Genomic DNA, 20,001 nt, shown 5'->3' with positions numbered 1-20,001 from the left:
GCGAGGTGGCCCGCTCGCTCGGGGATCCTCCGTGTAGTCCCGGGACTTGAGACCCTCGGTCCTGCGTGAGGACCCCCGGCACGAGCCAGTGATGGACAGTGACATCTAGTGGAAGGAGAGGCGCGCGCGGACGGAGGCGCTCCGCCTGTCTGGGAGCCATGGAGAACCTGGGCGCACGGCGCTGAGCGGGCAGCCACACTGCGCCACCCGCGCTTTCATCCTGCGTCCTGGGCGCGCGCGGCCCGCATCGCCCCTGGATATTGTAAATGGAGGGCAGGTGTCGGGTCCCCCAAGCCTGAGGTGGGGTAACGTGGGAGAGCAGTCTTGTACGAATCTAAACAGAAAGCTCGTCTTCTGCGGCGTGGCTGCTTAAATAATAATTCTAACCGAGGGCCTTGTAGCCAACAAAAATCGCTCCCACAGGGCCATTCCCCACTCCACCCCCTCCCCCCTGGCTGGCCAAGTGGGTCTGACGGGAGACACGCATTGTCATTGTTGCCATGCATAAACGTGAAGTCTGTCTGCTTGCTTGCAACACTTCTGTGCCGCCTTTGCTTTTACACAAGCTACTTGGGAAGAGTTTGCAAGTACTTAGGGAACAGCTCCCGTTCTTTGGAAAACGAGTGTGCTGGCCTAGAACTGGTGCCGTGGGAGACTGAATGTTTACGTCGTTTGTTTCTCCTCCCCCGCCCCGCCCCGATTTTGTCATTTTATATCCCAGGATAAGAGCACTTCAGCATTGTCATCGCTAAACCAGCAGACTCATATTACCCTTCTGAGACGTCATAATTTAGAACAAAAGATGTGGTTTTTTAATGCTTCTCCACAAGCTGCCAACACCGGCAGGTCACATGCTGAGCTATCACAGAAAAACATTAGCAACCTCTTATTTGTTGTGATTTTTAAAAGCCTATCTCTAAATGGCAGTATTTCCATTAAGAAATGGTAAGCCTGCATTTTGAGTGAGTGAATGGTCAAAAGAAATAAAAAGCCTTTGAGACATTATAGGACGACATAAAACAGAATATTCTAGAATGGACAAAATTATAACTTTAAGCAAAATTGTACAAAGGACTCTAGAACGTGTACATACTTTTTATTCTTTCATATCTAGAGAGCCACGTAGGTCCACCTCCTCCCCCCTCCCTTTTTTTTTTTTTTTTTTTTTTTTTTGACTAGAAGCTGCACTGCAATGCAGGTAATAAACTTTCTACCAATATTCCATAAAGGTATTGCCAGGGTCAGCTCAATGTTTGTGTTTCTTGCTTGAGAAAATACAGGGGAAAAAGAATTTTCGACTTGACTAGAGAGACAGACAATGGAAAAGAAAATTGAAATCAAAATACAATAGAGCAGTTCCTGTAGAGTTCACAGGTGGTTTTTCATCAGTTCTCATAAGGACTGTTTTGCCCACCCCAGCACACTCCCCCTGACCTTAGCAGGGCAACTGAGATGACCACACTGGACTCTGGCACTGGAGAGAATGCTTGAAGGCACTGTGCCTCATTCCTCTCTCTGAACATGAAGCTCGTTCATTACTGACGTCTGTGAATGTGCAGACCAGTCACCCTTGCAGGGACGGCCCTGGGTGAGGACATTATTTCTGCTAGCCTTCCACCTGTGTATGAGGCTGTCACTTTGCTTGGAAACATCCACATCTCAAATGCCAAAGACAGACAGTAACAGCAGAAAACCGTGCAAAACAAAACATGAGCGGCTCAGCACTCCAGTCCCTTGAGTGATGTGCACACAGTAACCCATGTGGCTTACTCCTGGGAGGAGGAGATCTTGCTGACTGCTGTAAGATACTGAGTGCATTATGCCAAAAGAGAACAAGGACAAATGGGCTCATGGCCCAGGACACTTAGACAGGAAGCTAGAACTAGGATTGGCTCTGCAGGTCTGCACTATTTCAAACATGTTTTTTTTTTTTTTACACAGTACTCATATACACACCGTGTGTATGAAGGTACTCCACTTCACCTCCTGCTAATGCACCTCCCAAGAGCCACTCACATGCGAGACCTGGATGGAGCAGCTGGCTCCTTACTGCGGTCTGGCTCAGACTGCCTGTGATGGACCTTTGGGTAGTGAACCAGCAGCTAGAAGAATCTCTTTCTAGCTCTCACTCTTGCTGTCTCTCACTCTGTTACTCCACTTTTCAGATAAATATGAATTTTTAAAGTTCATGAAACTGGAATTAAAAGACGCTTGTTTGATGCAAAAATATTTGAAATCCATGCATACTTTTTTTTACACAATACACGTTTTATGAGCTTTCTGAAGACCTTCTTGTGAATGTGTTAAAAGTGTAAAAAGTGAAATTACGTGGTTCGCTTTCAAAGATAAAGTATTTAGAAACGAGACAGTGAGCATTGCCAGAAAAACCCTTCAAGAACTCTGGACTTCTCAAGATTAACTTTAGTTGCCAGTCTTGGGTTGGCCTATGTTGGTCATCAGCTCAAGAATGTCACCAGGCAGCTTCTGAGCTGGCTGCATCAAATAGGCTTATCTGTGAAGTAAGTTTTGATACCATTTTAGCCTTTTTTATCTTAAAGAATAAGGGGCCAGTTCTGTGGCCTAACAGGCATGCAGCAATGGCATTCCATGTAGTTCATGTGTAACTGATCCACTTCTTCTCCATACTCCCTGCTTGTGGCCTGGGAAATCAGCAGAAGATGGCCCAAAGCCTTCGGATCAGCTCAGCTCTAGCCATTGTGGCCACTAAAGAAGTGAACCAGCAGATGAAAGATCTTTCTGTCTCTTCTCTCTAAACTGCCTTTCCAATAAACAAATCTTTAAAGTGCTTTTCATTTCTCAAGGAAATTTAGGGGGTATCCTCCTTGAAAAATACTGTTTTCCCAGGCCACAAGTAGGGAGCTGGATAAGAAGTGGAGTGGTTACACATGAACCAGTGTCCAAGTGGGATTCCAGGACTTGAAGGTAGAGGATTAGCCTGTTGAACCACTGCACCAGACCTGAAAACTTAAAAAAATTATATGGGAAGGGGACAAAAAGACAACTGCATCAGAAAAAAAAAATGAAAACTTTGAATGGCATTCAAGAAGACTGTGATCCAACAGTACTGAGCCAGTGAAGATCTGGGGGAGGGGCTTGTGCACTAGGAAATACTTTGTTCTCAATGCTCCCTGTATGCCCACTCATGTGTCACCTGTCCTTGTAAGGTTATGAACAAAGTCTCCTTTTTACCACTGCTATGTGTCCAAGTTCAATCTTTGGTTGGTAATGTGGGCTCTGGTGAGCTTATTTCTCACACTTGACTTTCAAAAAATGTTTACAGTAAAATAAACCAACTATTTCATTTCATCTTTCATGAACATTTTGAGGTATGCTAGTATATCTATATTCAAACCATATTGGGCCCTCAATGCCAGCATCCCAAATGAGCAGTGGTTCTGAGTCTTGGTTTACTCCATTTCTGATCCAGCTCCCTGATAACGCACCTGAGAAAGCAGTGGAGGATTTTTGAGCATACCTCAAAATGTACCTGGGCCCCTGCCACCCAGGTGGAACACCAGATGGAGTTCCAGGCTCTGGGATTTGGCTTGATCCAACCATGAGTGGTACAGCCAGTTAGGGAGTGATTCAGTGAATAGAAGATTAGCTCTCCACCACCCATCTTTCTGTCTCTCTTGTAACCCTGCCTTTTGAATAAACAGATAAACATATTAAAATATTTTTAAGTACTATTCACAACATTCAGGATGATTCCACAATTACCAAGTGTACCTTCTATGTGCTAGTTGCTGCGCCAGACCCTGCAGGTCAACTGTGCACAAAATGTATCTATTTCCCAACCTCTAAAGCAAATAAGTAAGGCAGCAAATAAGTAAGCAGGCACTTGCAGTGCAGCTCCAGAGCTGATACATGAGGGATCTCTTAGGAAGAACATCCAGCAGGCTTCCTAAGGGGCTGACATCAGTAACAACTGGGAGACGGGTCCAGTTAGCTAAGAAAATGGCACTCTAATACAACCCATGCAAAGATAGAGAAAGGAGAGAAAGAACATGGAACTGCCTGGGAGGTGGAGAGTGTGCAGCGCAGAGTGGCATGGCCTGCAGGAAGTGGTGAATGCTGAAAAAGGAGGTTGGAGTGGCAACTAGGGGGTCAGAGCATGAGGGGCTCTGTGGTTTGACTGTGTGCCGAAGGTAGTCAACTACTGGAATTTTTAGTGGTAAAGGTGACTTTATTAGGACATCACTTTGGCTGCTGTAAGGGGAATGAATGAGGGGAAGTCAGGAAGTCTTGTAAGTCTAGATGCACAGTGCATCGCAGAAGAGGCAAACAGTTTATAAAACTGGGATTCTTCTCTGGAATAGAGAAAAGCAAAGCAGGAGGAATGATATGGAAAAATTTCCATTGCAATCCAATAAAATGCTTGGTTCTGGTCTGCATTGCCAACAGATGCTGGAACCATTAGGTGAATGGTTGCTTGAAGAAGATATGCACTTGGTTAAATATATATATATATATATATATATATATATATATATATATATATATATATATATATATATATATTGGGCCCGGTGCAGTAGCCTAGCAGCTAAAGTCCTCGCCTTGAACACGCTGGGATCCCATATGGGCACCAGTCCTAATCCCAGCAGCCCTGCTTCCCATCCAGCTCCCTGCCTGTGGCCTGGGAAAGCAGTGGAGGACGGCCCAAAGCCTTGGGACCCTGCACCCGTGTGGGAGGCCTGGAAGAAGCTTCTGGCTCCTGGCTTTGGATTGGCTCAGCTCCAGCCGTTGCAGCCATTTGGGGAGTGAATCATTGGACAGAAGATCTTCCTCTCTGTCTCTCCTCCTCTCTGTATATCTGACTTTGTAATAAAAATAACTAAATCTTTTTTTAAAAAAATTACTATTCCACAGTTTACATGGGGGAACAGAGGTCTTCCACCTGTTGTTGACTTCCCAAATGGCCACTGGGTTGGGCTAGGCGGAAAACAAGATCCTGGAATTCCATCTGACCTCTCATGTCGGAGGCTGGGACCCAAGCATCTGGGCTTTCTCCCACTGTTTTCCTAGGAGCATCTGCAGGGAGCTGGATCTGAAGTGGAGCAGCTAGGACTTAAACTAGTGCCCATATGGGTTTTGGGCACGATGAGCAATGGTTTAAGCTGCTATGCCACAATGCTGGCTCTTAAAGGTGATTCTAAGACCAAATCAAAGTGTTTGCTGATGGATTACATGTAAGATTTAAGGCAGAAGAGACTTGAGATTTTTTGACCTACTATGTACAAGGATGAGAGGGTAAGGAAAAACTGACTTACAACCAGGCATCTTGGTTCTGTGTACAGCCCCATCTTTCATTCCTGCTTTGAGGGGGACTGGATGCCTCTAATTCCTGCACGGTCTTAGGTTGTTTCTGCTTCTTACCCCTGGAGGTACCTGGCTTTTGATCTCTCCTTTTTCAGTACGTCACCAAGAGCCTTCTGGTTTCCAGTTTCCAAACTGTCTTTGACATCTTCTCTCCATTCTCATTCTCCTTTCCTAGTGTAATTAATTAAAAATGATTGTCATTTTTTGTGATATTTGGAATGGAACTGAGAAAATAATGTATGTTCGATCAAGCTTCTTTGATGTTCTAAAATCAGGTTAGTTGGTCCCCCATATGGCTTACCTTAGGTAGGTCTGTAATCTACATAGTGAAAGGTTTTCTTCCTGACTTCCTTCTCTCATCCTTTAGTTCTTCTCCTCACACATGAAGCAGTGTATTTGATCTGTCAGTTACCCTGGAATAATACCACTGGGCACCAACCTGGAAACAGTCACAAAGTACACCACCACCATTTAACATTGTGAGCACGTGTAAGTGTGTGCGATCTGTGTGTCTGGATTTGAGGCTGTAGCCTTATCTACATTCATTCTTCATTTAGAGTCACAGAGAACCCACAGGCATTCAACTGTTCTCTGCCTCCACTTAGTTTAGGCTCTGTTGGGTGGATATTTGAATCATACAGAATTTTCTTTCTAGGAAATTTAGAACTGGAACAGAGAGAGGGTATCTCTCTGTGACTTGTAACTTGGGGAACTCTGTATGAATTCAGGCCAGAGGCCAGGAAGCCTAATGCAGACTTTTACAATGGGGTTGTGGAGGGGGAAAAATTGGCAAAAATAGAAAGAATCCTTCTTGGGGGTCCCCTCTTCTGGGGTTTCCAGCCCAGAGTCATGTCTCCTCTCAGCTCTACGGCACAAGCCTGTGTCCCTGGAGTGGGTTTTCCCTCTCCTGCTTGACCTCACTTTGCAGACACAGAGTACTAATATTAGAGATGTGTATCCCACTGACTTGGAAGGTTAATCAATCTATGTAGCCCTAAATCTGTCCATCCCTCTCTGCTGACATTATAAACAATCAAGGCTCCAGCTGAGGACCAACAGCTCTCAACTCCGCTTTTCTGGGGACAGACACATTTCCTTGACTTGGATGATTCATGAGGCTTGAGCGAAACTTGATCTCCGGGACTTGCGTGTTCCATCATGGGGAGAAAACTGACAAGACATAGGCTGGTTTGTCACTTTCACTGGAACAGTGAGCAAACCAAAGAACAAGACTAAATTCTCCTAAATCCTGGGCTCACCGGGAGAGGTTGATAAATCTACTCTTAACGAGCATATGCCACAGGAGGCACACATTTCTGCATTAGAAGTAAGTTCACTGCTCAACGTTGATTGCTCTCTATGATGCTGCATATTTCGCTTTCACACCATCTTCAGTGGAATCTGACACAATGGGACAGCCACAGGGACACATATTCCCAAAGTTAGACACCTAACCAGCAGAAGAAATGAAAATAAGAGTCAGGAACTTTTTCTGCCCATTCTAGGCATCTCGCAGGGGAATTGAAAAGTAGTCTGTTCCTGAGATTTATTGAAACACTTCCCTTTTGTCGGTGTTTCAAGTGTGACTACTAAAGGGGGAAGAAAAGATTTCTTTGTGATGTGAAGATGGTGCTTAACCCTATGGCATTCAAGATAAATGACACCTTAACTGAAGGTGCAGTTCTGTTGCCGAAAGAGCATTCATCAAGAAGCCAGGATCCAAACCTCTGGTTCTGACTTTGCCACTAATGAGCTGCTTAATGTTGGACCACTGGCGAACCTCTCTGGGCCTCAGCATCCTGGTTCATAAAAGGAAAGGGTTAGAGTAAACAAGGTTTCCCTCCGCTGCAAAATTCTGTGAAAGCCTTAATTGTAAAGGTTTTGAGAACTAAACACAATATGTTGAAATGGCTGTTAGATCATGTAATGCTGAAAATATTCAAGGTAAAAAAAATGTACTTAACACCATTTTAAAAAAGTTAAAATGGTCACAGAAATATATTCAACTAAAGATGGAACAATAGAGAGGCCTTTTGTTTCTAGTCTTTTTTTTTTTAGATATGAAGAAGCTGGAATAAAGATAAGGGAATTATGAAAGACAAGCAGAATTAATCACTATATGAATTTAATCAGGGAAAGATGAAAAAAATCAAGAGGCTTAATATTGCAAGCAGCATTCATAATCATAGGCTTTTAAGCCATATACACAAGGCATCAAATATTATCACATAGGGAAATAAAGGGCTCAGAATACAAAAGGGATAAAAAAAGACCAGAGTTTTGAAAAGACATTTTCATTACTCACACAGGGAGAGAGTGGAGACTCACTAAAAGGAAGGGTATTGTGTCTGGAAACAACAGCTAACATTCAGAAGGCTGAGCAACGGGTAGTGATGGTAAAAATGATTATTAACCGACAGAATGCATTTCAGCGAAGCAAAGCACCAAGCTCAACTACTATTGTCTCAAGGGTGTACAGCAAATAAGCAGAAATATAAGTGAACCTTGGAAAAAATAAGAAATAAACAACCAACCAGCCAATATGAAGACAGCTTCCAAAATAAAAAGAAGCAGATTTATCTTGAAGAGAAAAAACAAGAAGAAGAAATTGGCGGCGAGAAAAACCTAACAGACTATATCAGAATGTGCAACAACTCAGGCAAATGAGAAAACAGCTCTTATGGGAAAATCATCATCAAGAAATTTTCACTTTGGAAAAACAAATTATGTAGAAGCATTGTTTGGCCCCATTTATTTGTTTGTGAGAGAGGAGGGAGGCAGAGGGGTAACTCTCATTCAGTGGTTCACTCCCCAAGTTCCTGCAAAATCCAGGAGCCAGGAACTTACTCCAGGCCTCCCAGGTTGGTGGAAGGCACCCAGTTCACTGAACCATCAGCACTGTCTCACAAGATCCGCAGTAGCAGGACGTTGGAGGCAGAAGTGGATCAGAACTGTGGTGTGGAATCTGAGGATTGCCTCCAGCATCCTATGCATTACCAGGATAAATGCCCAATCCCAGTCTCATTTTCAGATTTGAATAGGTCACACTTAGCCAAACTTCAAGTGTTTCCAGAAGTTAGCGCTTTAATTATGAAGCAAAGCTAGGAGTAGTTGGGCTATTGTGAATATATTGACGTTGGCGTTTTTGGAGTGTTTTTTTTTTTTTTTTTCAAATTTCTGCATGGAAAATAAATTTCAAAGGCTGAACCAAAAACCAAGCAATGGCTCAATGTAAGAGCTACTGACAGGTTGGGAGATGGCCCATCCATGGCCTTGGGACTAGGATGCCACTGCTTAGAAAGCCCCCTAAGACACAAGGAATGGCAACAGAAAGGGAGAAAAGAGGGAAGCAGAGCAAGGACATGGGCTCTGAGGTGAACAGCGCAAGTCTGTTGAGTTCTGGCGGCTCCTTCTTAGCAAAATTCTTATCTTGGCTTCCAAGATGCCTTCATGACTCTCTCCCCTTCACCTTCCACTCTGTAACTGAGCCTTCCTGCTCTCCCTCTCTGGGTCTTCAGCCTGACTCTCTCTGTTTGAAACACTCATTCCAGGTTCTCTGTTGAGCCAGTTATGGCTTCTTACTGAGGTCCCAGGTCACAGCTTATCACAGCAGAGGGGCCCTCCCTGGCCTAAAGTTGCCACCCTCACCCTTTTATACCTACCCAAATGGCCTTTGTCATAATTCTTCCTTGCTGGATGTGAGCATCTTAGGAAGAGGGGCATGGCTGTCCTGACAGTGCCGTGCCTGTACCTTGTATACATTGGTTACATGAGTAAATTCATAGTTGACCAACTCCTGACCCTGTCTTCTCCAAAACAGCTTTTGGCTTTTCCTCTCCATCTTTAGTCCCACAACTACACTGTCCACATGAATTCCTCACTCTTAGCACAGACCCTTTCTCTTTACTCATACATATCATCAGTTGCTTCCTACCTGGCTTCGTTTTGCTGGCTCATCTCACAGATCATTTCCAGATGATACCTCCTCCCTGTGATGGCCTGGCCAACGTGCTCCGAATTTGGATATCACCAGGGACACACCTGTGGCTGAACACTCTGGATTTATTACTCACTACACTGAAGGAGGACACACACAATGGGGGACCATGGGAAGATGTGAGAGGGAACCTCTAAGTGATTTGGGGGAGACACTAAAGAACTGGAGTAGGATCCACTCTGGATGTCATCAGATAGCAGGAATAATTCAATGTATCAATACATCTTACCCGAAGAAACAGAACAAAAAGATCAAGTTGCGCCTGGTGAGGAAAGAGTAGACATATTTGGCTGACAAAGGGGATGCTTGCTTTTTGTGAGAGGTCAAATTACTTTATTTTTGTCTGTGCTTAGATAAAATTATGAAGTGGCTTTGATTTTCATCATTCTATTAAGGTTCAAGTAAGCTTGTCTGAGATTGTGACTCCCTGAGACTAATACAGTTGGAGACGAATACATCAGGCCATCAGAATCAAGCCTGCTCTGAATGTCAGAAATGTTTGTCCTCTCTCACACTGCTTCCCTCTCTCCCTTCCTTCTTTTCCGGCAGACCTGTCTCAGTCCGACACCATCAGTCCCCTGCCCTATGTCCCCCTCACATGTGCAAACTGAGGGGCTGCAGCCTTCTCCCACCCCCATATCTAAGATATGTAAAAGCCCAGTGCAGTATATCCTGGGTGGCCATCTCCCTCATGCGGTCAGCCAGCCATGTGGAAGTGATCCTGGACTGTCTCCTGCCAGGGAGCAGTCTGGCAGATTCTCTCCTCTGAGTAATAAAATCCTTTGCCTGAAAAAAAAAGAAAATATAATACAGAAATACAAATGTAATAATATATATGTGTATGTGTATATCTATATCTATCAGCTATTTAGCCTTAATATTGTATTATAATTATCTAGGATTTAGTCTTTCAGAAAAAACTGGGAAAAGGGTACATATGCTTCTGTATTATCCTGGAAATGTATAATTATGTATGTATGTATAATTATTTCAAAATAAAATATTCTGTATGTATGTATAATTACTTCAAAATAAAATATTAAAAAGAGCAGGCACACACGTGCGTGTATGTGTGTGTACGTGCATGCGTGCGCACATGTGCCCAAATCTAATTTTGAAATCCAGGCATATTTTTCCCATAATATTCATTTTCTTTGTATCATGAAAAGGGACAGAATTTATTTTCTCATAGTTCTGGAGGTCAGAAGCCTGAAAACCACATGGTTTGAAGCTGTGTGTCCTCTGAAGGCTGCAAGAAAGAGTTCTTCCAGGACTCACCAGAATTTTCCGTGGTGGCTGCCAATCCTCAAGTCGTATCACCTTGGAGCAGTACCACTCAGTCCTCCAGCTCTGTGGTGACAGCACCTTCTTTCTGCATGGGTCTTGGTGTCCACGTCTCTCTCTTCCTTGAAGGGCACCTTTCACTGGATTAGGGCAACCTTTCATTCTGATTCTCTTTACAAAGATTCTATCTCTAGGTGAAGTCACAGTGATGAGGGGAGACAACTCCATCCATAATAGGTAGGATATAAGATGTGAAGTACAATTCTGAAATACAGGGGGCAAGATAAGAACTAACATGTGGGGATCAGCATAGTGGCTGAACAGGCTGCCTCCACCTGCTAGCACCAGCATCCCATATGGGTGCCAGTTTGTTTCACAACTTCTCCATTTTCCACTCAACTCCCTGCTTGAGACCTGGGAAAGCAGTAAGGAATGGCCCAAAGCCTTAGGACCCTACACCTACATGGGAGACGTGGCTCCTGGCTTTGGATGGGCTAATTTCTAACCATTATGACCACTGGGGAGATACTAGCAGATAGAAGATAACAGGAGATAGAAGATCTTTCATCTCTTCTTCTTCTCTGTAAAATCTACATTTTCAATAAAAATAAATCTATTTAAGAAAGAGATGATCTGTGGTTTGCAAGGGGGTCATCTTATTAGAGCTGGCAGAATGACTTCAGACAGTGGAGTTAAGGGTGTCTGAGAGTTTTGTAATAGTATGTGAGAATGTTATTAGTTTTTCTAAGAATCATAGGTGACAAATTTCTGGGTGAAACATAAAACTTTGCAAAGTTTTTGATTACTAGTCCGGGTAAAATGACTGCCTAATAGGGATTAGTGAGAGTTTTCCCAGTCAAGAAAACAAAAGCAAGGATTTTTGTTTGACGGTTTGCCATAGTTCAGAGTATCTGGAAAGAAGGAGATTGGACCTGCTCTGGAGGAAATGGACAGTACCCAGAGTGCGCTCCTCACCCAGCACAGGTGGCATTTAGATACGGTCCATTCGGAGGGCTCAGAGGACCTAGGGGCTTGGTTCCCGTCCATCAGCAGTCTCTACAGTTTTGGCAGGTAGGACATGTTTTGAAAATAGCACAGTACCTCTAAAATTAGCCTGCTGATGTTAAACTGTTGCCAGTGTTATTTCTCCTACTATGTGTCACATCACGAAACAACTTTGTTAAATCCATTTTCAGTTTTTTTTGGCACTACCAGTTGACCATCCTGAAAGCCCCAAATATCTGCATGCAAAGAGTCTCCCAATTCTTCCAAAATGCTTTTCTACACCCCTCCCCCAAAAGCAGGAACTTATCTCCAACAGTTAAAAATAGCTTCTTCAAATTCCTGCATGGCCTCTTTTTTTTTTCTGTGTTATTACAGGAACAATTATCTTGGTTATCTTGCCCATTTTTGGCATCCTGGTCAACTGAAACATTCCCATGAGATGTTGGCTCTTCGTGTTTTGAATTGCTTTCTGCTTTTATTACACCTATTTCCCCAAATAAAGGATAAATGCTAAAACTTCTTCAATCCAGTTTTTATATAGGGTCCTTTTGATGGAAAAAAAGCCTCTCAGATTCCAAAATATTTCACAGTCATGGGCTACATCCCCCCCTGTCCCAAATATTTGCTACCTGTGCAAATATTCACATTTTTATCCTTTTCCATTTGGTATACCCCGGTGAGGACAATCAATTCAGCCATGTGAGCTGATTTGATTTCTGTTAATGTTTATATTCTAAAGGTAAATCCAGGTTTGTTATAGCATAACAGGCCTGATTATTTCTATTAAAAAATTAATAAGTTCACTTCTATCTGAAAGGCAGAGAGAGAGAAAAACAAATGGAGAGAAACATACACACAGACACACAGATTCAGATAGATGTTTCTTCCCTCAACTACCCACATGAGTCAGGGTTCGGCCTGGCTGAAGCTAGGCGTTTGGAACTCACTCTGGGTCCTGCACATGGGTGCAGGGCCCCAGGTACTCAAGCCATCTCCTGCTGACTCCCAGGACACAAATTAGTAGGAAGCTGGAAGTGAAGTAGAGCCAGGACTACACCCAGGCACCCCAGGGTGAGAGGTGCCAACACCTTTCCCTTACTTTTCTACCTGTAAGAAGATAACATACATACATAAAATGAGATTAGAGAGCTAGTGAACTTCTGACAGATCTGTAAGAGATGTAGGTGAACCTAGAAGACTTACTCATAAAATCCTCTTCCAGGTAAGAGAACGAACTTAGAGTAACATAGTGACAGTGATATTTGAAGAGAAAGCATGCGTTTTCTAGGATGGCGAGCAACTAGCTGAGAAATGTGGAATATTTTCCACCTGTAAAAAAAAAAAGTCTATATACAAGTAACTAGTAAATTTACTGGAGAACCTAGAACTATGTCAGATGAGGCTTACATGGTTTTTCTGCTGCCATAGTTCTTAGTAAGATTAGCTATTAGATTAAATGAAGGGTGGAGATAAGCAACAGGCTTCTAAAACCAAAGCTGGCTTCATAGTACAAACTAGTAAAGTAGAATCAAAAGCTGGGGTGGGGGGATAGTGAGGGAAAGGAAGGGGATGGGGAGAGAATGACCTCACAAGCACAAATTTATAGTTAAAAGAAACAAGTTTGGGTGTGCTACTACAAGCAGAGTGACTACAGATAACAGTATTACAAATATGCTTCAAAATAGCTAGAAAAGAGAATCTTTGAATGCTCTTACCATAAAGAAATGATAAATGTTTGTCGTGTTTTATATGCCAAATATCATGATTTCCTCATTACGCAATGCATATCAAAACATTATACTGGACCCCTTAATTATGTGTAATTATTATGTGAGAATTAAAGGCAAACTAAACTTAAGAAGACTGAATTAGGTCTGGTGATCCCCAAATAATTTGAATCAGTATTTCAGGTATTTACACTTCCTATGAACAAAAAGGGATAGGAGTCTATGGCAATCAGTCAAGTTTAGGTTGGGGTGCTGGTGCAGAGCTTTTAATTTGTTACAAAGACTGCTCTGTGTTTATTTCCCCAGGACAGAAGTTTCAGCCACTAAGGACTGAATTCTTAGAAGGTGAAAAGGTTACCCAGTTACCCCAGGGATCTCAACATTGTTGTGCGATAGTTGCTATGGGAAACTTCTGAATCATTTGAAAATTTTATATAGTGAGAGATTTACCTTTTTAGATTATTCTAGGCCCTAAGTAATTAACTTTTAGTTGTTCTTACAGCAACATATTTGTTTTTTTCTTTGACGATTTTATGTCTCTCCTGAAGTAAGCTCTTTAATAAATATACAGAATTAGTTTTAAAGCTTTGCTTGGTTTGGGAACACAATAAAAAATGATCTACACAGTGCTTAAAATTTGCTCCTGAGGAAATCTAAACTCCTTGAGGTCCCAATTAAGAATCGGAGAGAAACAGCAGGGGTGCTACAGTAAATCCTGGAGACAAACCAGTCTAGGTAGATTGCTGACTGTCCCATGAGAAGGCCAAAAAATATTGACTGTCTGGATCTAATGGGATACTGAAGAATAGCAGCCCATCACAGTGCAGTGAGTGGCTTCAGGTAGTACTGAAGATGAAATGGAATTTGGATTAAGGACCATTGGGAAAAAGAGGAATTATGATCTTGTTTATGGGCCTGTGGTCTTCCATAAATCAATTGCTATGCCCACGAGGCTTTTTAGTGGGAAACATTGGGGTATTAGGAGGACTGTGCAAGAAATAATGAGTCCCTGCTTTCTTAGCTTCAGGTCTTACAGGCTATCGGGCAAGAACAAGGCAGGGTCTAAAAGAGTCAATTTCCACTTTCATGGGCTTGGTCTTTAGGATTCTTCCCATTAACAGTAGAACCAGAGAGAACCAGAGACCTTACATAATTCGTTCAAGTGAGATTGGGTTAAACTTGGAGAAACAAGCCAAATATCACTGAAATTTCCCTATTAAAGAAAGCGTCACTCAGAGGAAACTCTCCAGGTGTTTTTAGAAACAGTCCCTCTGAGGGATATTTTAATGAAATTTGATTTGTGTAAGAGATTCTTTCTCCTAGAATTTTATTGGTATGGTGCCACAAAGAGGAAATACATGTTGGAGCTAGCCTTGTGAGTCCAGCATCCCATATTAAAAAGCTGGTTCAAGTCCTAGCTGCTCTGCTGCTGATCCAGTTTCCTGTTAATGTATCTTGGAAATTGCAGATGTTGGTCCAGGTTTTTGAGACCTTGCTACCCATGTAGGAGACTCAGATGGAGTTCCTGGTTCCTGGCTTGGCCTGGCCCAGGCCTAGCTGTTTGGAGCTTTTGAGGAGTTCCAGCAGTTGAAGACCTCTCTCTATCTCCCGCTCTGTCACTCTGCCTTTTGAATAAGACATTTTTTTTAAAAGAAGAAATATGTACTTACCTGTTGGGACACAGGCTAATGTCACAGTAAGAATGGGACAGAAGGGAGAGCTGGAAAAGAGCCTGTGATTTTTTGGCTTTAGCTGTAGGGGACAAGACAGGTGAAACTGACTAGCATGATCAGACACCTGACACCTCTGGACATTCACTTGGGAAGGAAACCAGCTTCTTTCCTGATGAGACCATGGTTAATTATGAGTGTGTGTATGTGTGTGTTGCAGCAGGCCAAACAATCTTCTAAAAGTGGCAAAGATGGAGAGACAGATTACTGGTCACTTCCCAAGTGCCCATAACAGCCAGGGCTGGGCCAGGCCAAATTCAGGAGCCTGGTATTCCAGCCTGGTCTCCCATATAGGCAGAGGAGCAAGTGCTCTGGCCATCTTCTGCTACTTTTTTTCAGGCACAACAGCAGGGAGCAGTTAACACTCTGAACTGCTGCTTCAGTATGGTTTACCAACATCACAGATAGCAGCACAACCCACTGAGCCACACTACTAATCACACATCAGTGGTCTTGGCAACATCTGCCTACACAGGTGGATTCTATTGTCTTCCACACTGGCTGCATGCATGTGTGTGTTCTCCTGGAGTCTGGGCACCATCATGCCTTTGCCTTCTCGGCTTGCTGCATCCTAGGCCATTCCTGGAGAGGACATGGCTACCCTGTGCTCTTCGCTCCCACTCACCTGCCTGAGGTTCCCCTGTCTGTAGAGCTCAACTCTGGAGCAAGATTTCAGGGCCCTCTTTCTGGAACCCATTGACATCAACATTCTTACTTTTTTCTTTTATCCTTCCCTCAGTCTCTAATTTTCTTGCCTACAATGAAAGCAAACATGTTCCTTAAGAGCCCCTACCTTTCCTCTCATTAATTGTAGGGGTTAGTCCCTAACATCCTTTTCACTTTCTCTGGAGTGTTGGCTTTTGGATCATCCCTTCCTCAGTGCCTGACAGAGCCTTCCCTTAAGATGGTGGACACAGACAAGAACAAGGGTTTTAATTCTAAGGTGGGAATAGGTGTTTCTTTTTAAGGTTTATTTATTTTGAAAATTAGAGTTAAAGACAGAGAACAAAAGGCAGACAGACAGAGATTTCCCATCTGCTGGTTTACTCCCCCAGATGGCCATAATAGCCAGGGATGGGTCTGCCCAAAGTCAGGATCCATGAGATCCATTCAGGTCTTGCACATGGGTGGCAGGAATCCACTCAGGCCACCTTAGGCTGCTTCTCCCAGGCCACTAACAGGGAGCTGGATCAAAAGTGGAGCAGCCATGGCACAAACCAATGTATCGCAGGCTATGCCACAATGCTGGCCCCAGACAGTAAGTTTTAAACACCTGATAAATGCTCTATAAAATAAATATTCCATCAGAAGAGGAAATACAATCATCCCTTAGTATCCTGGGAGACTGGTTCTAAGCCCACCCTGAAGATGCTTGAGTCTCTCATATGAAAAGGTGGACCATTTGCATAGGACCTATACTGTTTCATATGGAAAAAAAGCATGCCTAGATGACTTAGAATGGCATATTGCAATGCAAATAATGTGATATGAATAGTTGATATACGACGTTGTTTGGGCAACTACAAGAAAAATGCATTTATGTTTATTACAGACACAATTTTGCTTTCAAGATAGTTTTCACCTTTAGTTGACTGATACATGGACGTGTGCAGAGCGCAGTCAGTCGCCATTACAAGATGGCGACAGGCACAGAGTAAACAACTCTGCCCTGACGTAGCTTCCTGCCCTAGTTTGCCCGGCAACAGCAGCGACCTATCCCAATCTGACAAGTAAGCACTCACTGTCCTATCACGACCGGTCACTGAGCCACAGACACGCCTCTCATGGAGGTGTATATAAGCCATCCGCTTTGCTCTCCCTGCGCCCCCCACTGCCATCTTTCCCTCAATCAAGCGGCGCTCCAATAAAGTGTGATCAGAGAAGGACTTCGGTGTCTGCGTTTTATTCCCTGCTGGCCAGGGGCGCGCTACAGCTGGTGCCGAAACCCGGGAAACTTCGAATCCAGCGGACACCAGTGAGGGGTTGAAGTTCAGAACTCTACACACGGAGCGGACTACCGGTAGGTAACCTCTCAGGTATGATAAACCCTGTTCTTGTTGCTCTCATTGTTTTGGTACGGTGATAGTGGGACTGCTGTGTTGATTTTTCCTGCGCCTACGTCAGCCTGGTGTCTTTGCGCGAACCCGGACAAAGTGAAAGTAACTCCGCTGTAGATAAAGCGGCCTTTCACGAGATCTAAGAAAATGGGTAATAATCAAGGCCGAATATCAGCCTGCAGCGAGTTTGCTGACCCCATACTGGGACTCCTTAAACAACGAGGCTTAAAAATTTCAGCAAGGTCAGTGCAGAAGATAATAAATGATTACGACGCAGCTGCGCCGTGGTTCGCAGTCTCAGGAGACCTGACCTTGAGCTGCTGGGACAAACTAGGCAAAGATTTAGAAAAGGCAAAAGAGGAAGGAAGGCTAGGACCTGGATCCCTCCCACTTTGGAAGTTGGTCCGGTCCTGCTTAAAAGAAGGACGGAACATGGAGCATGTCAGACAGGGTCGAGAGCAGCTCATTAAGTTTCAAGAGAGCCTCTCGGAAGCAGAATCAATTGATGAGAGAGGGAAGAGCCTCTCGGAAGCAGAATCAATTGATGAGAGGGGGAATAGGCCTAAAAGAAAAAAGGAAGCATGCTTAAAAGAAGAAAATAAAGAAGATAAAGAAAAGAGTAATAATAAAGAAGATAAAGAAAAGAGTAATAAACGGCCGCTGTATCCAATGTTAGATAAGTTTAGAAATTTAAAAGTAGATGAGTTTAGAAATTTAGAGGTAGCTACACAAGAGGACTCGTCTGACGATGAGTTATCAGAACCAGAAGATAAGGACCATAGTCTGCATGAGGCTTTTGTGCCTTCTGGAGACATGGAATGCCGACCTCCCCCGTACCCATCTAGTGGAGGATGGCACTTTATTCCCCGGAGGGCGCTAAGTCGCCTCTACTCTGCATTTCCGGTTTATCAGAATCCGGAAAATGGGGACAGATATCATGAACCTATTACCTATAAACAGTTGAAAGATCTGGTAGAAGCATCCAAGACATATGGGGTAAATGCAAATTATACTCTCACTCTGCTGGGAAGAATTACTCAACAGGCAAATACCCCAGCCGATTGGTTCGAGATAGCCCGAGCCTGTCTCTCCGTTGGACAGTACTTAGATTTTAAATCTATAGTCACGGATGCAGCTCATGCCCAAGCCAGAATTAATGTTCAAAACCAGCATCCTCACTGGACTGCAGACATGCTTCTAGGACAGGGTACTCATCTTGGCGTTTCAGAACAACTTAATCAGCCTGAGGAGACATTACAGCTTATCTCCTCCTTGGCATTGGGCACATGGAAACGCCTGCCATCTCCAGATCAGAAGTCCTCGGGTTTTGTAAATGCAGAAGCCTGAGGAGCCTTTTGCAGATTTTGTAGCTCGACTCACCGAAGCAGTGAGCCGGACAGTAATTAACAATACAGCTACAGATCTCATAGTTAAACAGCTAGCTTTTGAAAATGCTACTCCAATTTGTCAAACCTTAATTCAGCCAGTGAGAAGGACAGGAGTCTTGTCAGACTATGTTCGAGCCTGTGCTGAGGTAACTCCATCTTACATGCAAGGGTTAACTATTGCTGCAGCTCTTCAAGGTCAAACTGCTATTCAGATTTTAAAGAACATCAAGGAAGTCAAAAAAGAAACAATTGTTATTGCTGTGGTGAAGTAGGGCATTTCAGCCACAGCTGTCCCACTAAAAATTTGTCTCAAAATTTCAGACAGGAAAAAATTTGTGTGGACACTTCTAAACCCAATTTAAATATTCCTCGCACCGTCTGTCCGCGGTGTGAGAAGGGATTTCATTGGCAAAAGGCTTGTCAGTCTAAATTCCACAAGAATGGGACAGTTCTATTGCCTCGAAGTCAACGTAAATTGAGTAATCAGCCTGTACAGGGTCAGAAGCAGGGAAATGGGAGGCAGGCACAGTTCCAGGTCCCCCAAAATAAGAAGACATGTATGAATATTGGCTCTAAAGTGTACAAAACTAAATTGATGGCTGCTACTTTAAGCACTGAGTTAAAGCAAAATAGGCATAAATGTTATAATTGCGGCAAATTGGGACATATGTGGAAAGATTGTAGGCAAGAAAATACCCAAAAATCTGGTAAACAAGTTATGGGTTATCTAAAGGCCTGCCATAACATAAGGACTTTGAAACATCCTGCCCACCTGGCAGGGCTTGAAACCTTTGCTATCCAAAAGCGAATGAATGCTAAATGTTTTAATTCTGATAAACTCAAATACCTTCAAAAGCAATGCCAAGCATCTCTTTTAGCTAGAAAATATGGCAATAATACTGCTAAGGATCACTGCCCTAAAATGTGTCCTAAATGTCACAGAGCCATACATTGGGCAAAAGTATGTAGATGTAAATCTAAAATTGATTGTGCTGGCCAGCGCCTGTGGTCAGGAAACTCCTGGCAGGGCCAGTCCTGGTTCCTGAACAATCAGAGGTTTGCAAAGCACCAACATCCAATCCAAGTTATGCCTATAGAAGAGTAACAGACTTAAAACCTGATACTGATAATTAAAAGTTGGTATCTTCCTTGGCAGTGAATTATATTACCTATTGTTCATACCCCAACTGGATGCTTGTGACAACAAGGGTGTTTAGAGTGACTACATCTCCTCTCCATGTAGGAAAAGGTTATTACTCCTTATTGTGCTTTGGTCTCCATCTTAATTATAAAGAGATGTCATAAGAATAAGAAGCCTTTTTTCAAAGATGTAAATAAAATAATTATTCTTTATAGCTCTAAATAGCTTATTTTTAAGTCATATTTACATTTTGTTAAGTCATAAAGTTATATTTTAAAAGATTTGTTCCTTAACCCCTTTGTTTTTAACCTTTTTTTGCTTCCTTAACC

At 43.2% G+C, this 20,001-nt stretch overlaps 1 protein-coding gene and 1 long non-coding RNA gene across 3 annotated transcripts in view; one reads left to right on the top strand and one right to left on the bottom strand.

Annotated features, from left to right (window-relative positions):
• The window catches only part of REV1 (REV1 DNA directed polymerase), a 100,601-nt gene extending 89,831 nt beyond the window's left edge, over positions 1–10,770 (bottom strand). The window contains exons 1-2 of one of the 2 annotated variants that reach the window (XM_058667517.1): positions 10,619–10,770; positions 5,401–5,514 (exon numbers count right to left, since the gene is read on the bottom strand). The gene's annotated coding sequence lies outside the window, so the exon portion shown is untranslated. The remainder of the gene's footprint in view (positions 1–5,400; positions 5,515–10,618) is intronic. The other variant, XM_058667516.1, reaches the window with a different exon arrangement.
• The window catches only part of LOC131480968 (uncharacterized), a 152,598-nt gene that overhangs the window by 6,886 nt on the left and 125,711 nt on the right, over positions 1–20,001 (top strand). The window lies entirely within an intron of this gene.

The sequence above is a fragment of the Ochotona princeps genome, chromosome 8, assembly GCF_030435755.1.
Source record: "Ochotona princeps isolate mOchPri1 chromosome 8, mOchPri1.hap1, whole genome shotgun sequence".
NCBI classification, from domain to species: domain Eukaryota; kingdom Metazoa; phylum Chordata; class Mammalia; order Lagomorpha; family Ochotonidae; genus Ochotona; species Ochotona princeps.
The sequence above is the reverse complement of the archived record's forward strand: the minus strand, read 5'-3'. Positions and strand labels throughout refer to the sequence as shown.